This window comes from Octodon degus, unplaced genomic scaffold (assembly GCF_000260255.1).
Source record: "Octodon degus isolate 3935 unplaced genomic scaffold, OctDeg1.0 scaffold00059, whole genome shotgun sequence".
NCBI lineage: Eukaryota > Metazoa > Chordata > Mammalia > Rodentia > Octodontidae > Octodon > Octodon degus.
In genome coordinates this window covers 12,972,246-12,978,188 of record NW_004524635.1, presented here as the reverse complement: position 1 = coordinate 12,978,188, position 5,943 = coordinate 12,972,246, and the positions used below count along the sequence as shown (strand labels likewise).

Below are 5,943 nucleotides of genomic sequence, written 5' to 3'. Positions count from 1 at the left end.
CCAGCTCAGCCCACCAGGGGGCAGGACTGGCTGGCATGTGGTGCTGGGGGATTGAACCGTGGTCCCTGTGCTTTGCCAAGCTTGTTCCAAGTAGGCGCTTTAGACCACTGAGCCATCTCTCCAGCCCCTATTTTTTATTATCTTAAAAAAAAAACCTTTTCATCCTCCTTCAGCATTCCTCGGTGCTGGGATTACAAAGTGCCCAGTGTTTCAGTCACCTGGTTCACGGTGTTTTGCTGTGGCAGTCCAAGCAAACTATTTCAACCGCCTCCTCTTGCATAGTTCCTTCCAGAATAGAAGACTCACCGATGACTCTTATTTACCCACCTCTGGAACTCTAAATCCTCTTCCTTTTCTTGGCAATGTTCCCCACTACCGACAGCTCTACTTGTGACAGTAGCCTGAGTGAAATGGTCACCTCAATGTTCCCATACATTTTATTCTGCCTTTCACAGCACAAAGGCTTGTATGCAGTTACTCACAGCAGCAGCATTCATAAATAAGAAATGGTCTAAAGGTCCTTGATTGATAAACAAAATGTAGCGCATATCTACACAAAGGACTCTGTTCAGCAATAAGGAGGAATATGTGCTACAATACAGATGCACTGGGCTGGAGAGATGGCTCAGTGGTCTAAAGCACTTACTTGGAACAAGCTCGGAGCACAGGGACTGTGGTTCGATCCCCCAGCACCACATGCCAGCCAGCCCCGCCCTCAGGTGGGCTGAGCTGGCCACACACACACACACACACACACACACACACAATAAATGTAAAAAAAAAAAAAAATACAGATGCACTGTGAAAACCAAAGTGAGAATGCAGTGGAGACTGGTGCGTGGCAGTGTGGATGAAGTGGTTGGGTGCGGCTGCCTGGCAGGATCAAGCCGGGCCCTGCACTGGGTGCCAAGCTTCTGACATGAGATCAAGTGACAGAAAAGGATGGCAGTGACTGACTTCACCACCACTGCTCCCTTGCTCTCGCAGGGGACCGTTCTGTTGCAGAATGCAGCTTCTCTTGTTCCTTCTAAGCACCCGTTCCTCCTTTTGCACATCTTCTCCTTTTTCTTATTGATGCCTTAAGACAAATGTCAATATTTCACAGGCGTAGCGCCCACCTGTCCCTATGCCTCCTGATAACAAAAGCAGGCAAATGCACACAGAAGAATTCTATCTGTATAAATGGTCAGAGAGGCAAACTTAGCAAATAGCAGAATGGTGAGAATGTGGCTCTGGAGGTGGTGAAGATGCCTGCGAGCAGGTGGGAGGCTGGTTGGTGGTGCTAGGCCTCTGCAGCTGGACGTGACAATGATGGCACAGCCGCCCATTTGGGGAATGTCATGGCTCACACTTACAGTGGGTAAGGTTCATGGCATATGAAGCACATGCCAATAAAGCTGTAAAAACCAAGATATACAAAAAAATAAAATTCAGCTGGGGAGATAGCACAGTAGAATAAGTGCTTTCCTGGCAAGTGCAAGGGCCTGAATTCAATACCTGGTTCACAAAATAAATAAATAAATAAATAAATAAATAAATAAATAAAATTTAAGAAAAAAATAAAATTCACATGCTTAAATAGTGAAGATTCATGATCAAAACGGATTGTACCCAAAGAATGTCTCAAACAGCCAGACTTCTGGGTTCTAGCATGATAGACTCATTGACATAACTCCTTGAGAGCACTGTGAGGAAAACCGGAGAGAAATTCCTGTATGACCACAGGTCTCTGCTTGACCCAGATATCTGGTAAAGCTTTTGCACCCTCTCCAGAGACCTGCAGTTGTGATTTATGTACGTTCCAGTTTAGGACAAATGAAGAAAAGGAAAGAAATTTCCTGAGGAGGCAGACTGTCCAGTCCAGGCTATTCATCATGGAGCCAAACAAAGATACCTACAATGATAGATTACAAAAGTCACCCTGCTCAATGAGAATAAAGGTTGCTACTAAGTTTTTACATTGCCCTTTTAAAAATGGGGATGTTTTTGTTTTTTTAAACTTTTGGTGTTTTGTTATTTACATGTGAGACCAATTCCCATTAACTAGTCTGTGGATATTGAACATAAGAAAGTACAGAGGTTCAGAGGACACTTGCCTAGTTGGGCATAGTGTCAGATCCCTGGAATCCTAGCACTCTGTGAGGCTGAGATGGGAGGATTGAAAGTTCCACCCTATCCCATTTAGTGATTTAGAAAAATCCTGTTCAAAATAAAAATACAGAAGTAAATAAAAAGGTCTGAGGAGATAGCTCAGTGAGAAGGCCCTGGTTCAGTGTACAGTATAAAAAAAAGAAAAAAGGATATTTCTTCTTGCAACTATAATCGAAGTTCATGCCATTACTGGTACAAATAGTTTTTGTTGTTGTCAGTGTATTCCTCTCATTAGAACTTTTCTCATGTGTCATCTTTGCATATTATCAATGCCCCATCAGCTTTAAACACTTACATCACGTGCAGATCCATCGTTCATTTCTCCCTGCAGCTTCTTTGAGTAAACACACTGTCAACTGTACCTGAATGCAAGAAGCATGGTCTTACTCCTGGGGTGATCTCCAGGGCAGCCTGCGCGCTACAATCTTCCCCAAGCGGCTTTGAGTCGAATAGAATGTACCACCCCCTGGTGGCTGTATAGGAGAACAACTTCAGGCTTTGCTGCACGGCTTGCTTTGTGGAATGTAAGTGAAGGGAATTCGGAGGCTGGTGTTCTAACCAGAATGTGGTGATGACGGTCAGCCCCAAAGTCGCCTGCCAGATCCTGCAGACTCAGAAGTTACCCTTTTTGTCTTTTGCTTTTCTTCCTTCCCATTTCTCCCCATGCCTCTCACTATTGTATTTTACTCATGCGAACCTCGCCCCCTTTCCCCTCATCTTTATTTATTTCTTTGTTCACTTTTCTGGGGAGGGAGTGGTAATGCAGCTCGAACCCAGAACCTCACATACGCCAGGCGAGCACTCGACCACGGGGCTCATCCCCCGCCCTCAGTTTTCACTTAGCTTTACTTCTTTGGCCTTCCTTTGATTTCCACTCACGTGTGCTCAAGTTTGTCCAGTGGGACCGTGCAGGAAATATTTCCTAGTTTTAAAAACATGTCTGATGGACTGGACCAAACTCCAAATTTAACCACTGCTAGCCACTTTCATGGCTGAAAAATATTTATTCAAAAATAGTATTTTTCATTTTTACATTCTCATTGTAAACTATTTTCTAATGTGGTTATATTCTAGTCTTTGATTTTGATGTCTGTAAGAGATGTTTTCAAGGAAAACATACAAGTATGAGGATTATGTTCATCCAGTGAAAAAACAAATGGAGACAGAGGGAGGTAAACATGCGTCAGAGACCACAGACGTTCAGTCTGACCTTCATTACCACGCTCATCTGTCTGTGCACCAGCCCTTCTACAGAGCTGATTTCAGAAGGGCTGGAATCAAGTGTCCTGACCATAGTGGCTTATTTTAGCAATCATGCTTGGCTTTTAGGAGCCTATAATCATTTTATAATTTTGAGATCTCATTTGTTTAAACTTAGGGGTAAAATCCATCTAACTGCTTAAAATTCACCTGGAGTGGAGAACCTTAAGGCCAAAAGAATTAGAAGTGATCCTTTCCAAATTCTTTCTACAAGAAAATAACAAAACTGAGACTCAGAGAAGTGAAGTGATTCACCTGAAGTTGCTCATTTGAAACCAGTCAAGAATAAAGCCTGGTTCTCTAGGGTTCCAGGTTGGTGCCTTCACAGCACTGTGACTGTGTGGGGTGGGGTGGGGGTTATAGGAACCAGAACCTTAGACTCAAGCAGGCCTCGGTTTGTGTCACAGATCTGCCACTTGCTAACTTTAGGTAACATGTTTAAGCGTCATTTTCAAATGAAACTCCTGCTACAGTCTGCTAGGGCTGACATAACAAAAAACAAAACAAAACAAAAAAAAAAAACAACCCCACAACAGACGAGGAGGATGATTAAGAACAGAAACCTATTTTCTCACAGTTCTGGGCACCAGAGGGCCAGGATCAAGGTGAGACAGGCTTCTTCCAAGGCCTCCACTCTGCTCATGATCACAGCCTCTTGCAGTCTCCACATGGCCTTCGCTCTGGGCACATGCGTCCCTGGTGCCTCTTCGCTTCCTTCAAGGTCCATTCTTTGGACCTCACTTAACCTTCAACACCTACTTAACAATCCTGTGTCTAACACTGGGAGGCAGGGAGTCACCATGGGAATGAGGAGGGAGGTGTGAGCCAATCCATAAGAAATCCATGCAGTCTTGTATCTTCAGGGTAATAGTGTTATTTAGAAATTCTGGCAGGAAGATGCTGATTGGCCAACAGGAGCATGAATCTCATGTCCAAGTCCTCAGAGTTACAGAATGTGTGAACCTGAGGGGACCTTGGAGGTTGTACATCGTTCAGTGCCCTCATTTCTCAGTTGTTAATTGTAGGCCCAGGATGGGAAGGGATCTTGCGTGAGAGTCACTGTCCTGGACTCACTGGTAGCCTGACTGGACCACCAACTCTTCCAGTGGTGCAAGGCTCACTGCACTCTAACACACCGGCTACTTCAAATCATCCCTGCTTTTTACCACCCGGATGTCCCTGGTGCATTCATTCAGACCTAGCAAGGTCGCCACTCAGCTCATGGCAAGTACTAATTGGAAATGCACTGTGTTATTTAGTCAGTGCTGAGGCCTGTGAAGGAGACCATGGTACTCTTCATCCAATAGGTGAGGACATCTGAGAGGTTAAGTGACTGGCTTAAGTTTCCCCTACTAGTGAAAGGCACCACCTGATGCAGACATGGACCATAAGTGTCGTGCTGGTTATCTAAATGGCCCACATGTCTGGGCCCTCCAGAAGCTGCTTCATCAGCTGCTTTCCTCCTCCCCACTGAGGACTGTGTTACTGGTTCAACAACTGCCACAAACCAGCGTGGCGCTTGATCTGCCTCAGGAAAAACGTTAAGAGGATGAAGAAATAAAGCTAAGAGAGGAGGGGCCGGGGAGATAGCTCAATGGAATAAGCACTTGCCTGGCAAGCGAAAGCACCTGAGTTCAATCCCTGGTTCCAAAAAAAAAAAAAAAAAAAAAAAAAAACACACTAAAAAAAAAACATGCTAAGAGAGGAAAGCTGAGGTCACATGGAGCCCTCTTTCAAGATGGGGAAAAAAAAGGACTGCAGAGCATTTGTTTATACTCTCAGGTGGTTGGTGTCAATTTCAACCTCTCTGTGGCTGGAGGAGCTGCCTGTGTTCTCCTCTGGCTTTGTCTTAGTCTTGCGTGTGTGCTTGTTTTCCAGCTTCAGCTACTGTCTACAAACAACAGTCAGTGAAAGAGGGAGAACATGGGCAGAGGACACGGGAAATGGCTCCTTTACTGCTCCATTTACCAGGAAAAGAGACCCGCTGTTAAAGCAGATTCCCTGCTTGTCAGGCCTCATAGACTTTGGGCAGATGGGCTACGAAGTATTTTGTAACCAAAAAAGACCTTTAAAAAAATCTTCCATGATTTTTAAAAAGACGGTATAAAAAATAGAAAGGAAGAGTAAATTCTCTCCTCTTCCTGAATCATCTCAAATTGCACTCTCCAAAGAGAATTGCTTTCATTGTATGTCTACTCAGACCTATTTAAAAATATATGTGAGTATGTTTTATACATTGGGGGTTATAGCTCAGTGCTCCCTGGAGCTCAAGCCCCAGTACTGGGGAAACAAAAGTTAAAGATTTTGAAGTGGAAGATCGTAAATGCAAGTATGCGTGGCCTTATAAGAGAAAGGCAGGGAGAGAGCTGAGACACACAAGAGTGGTGTGAAGACAGAGACAGGATTGCGGTGTCTTCTTTTTTAAAAAATTTTGTTTATTTGGGGGCTGGTGAGATGGCTCAGTGGTCTAAAGCACCTACTTAGAACAAGCTTAGCAAAGCACAGGGACCGCGGTTCAATCCCCCAGCACCA

The 5,943-nt window shown here is 44.5% G+C and overlaps 1 pseudogene; it reads left to right on the top strand.

Annotated features, from left to right (window-relative positions):
* Positions 1 to 5,943, top strand: part of LOC101587045 — an 8,169-nt pseudogene that overhangs the window by 1,176 nt on the left and 1,050 nt on the right.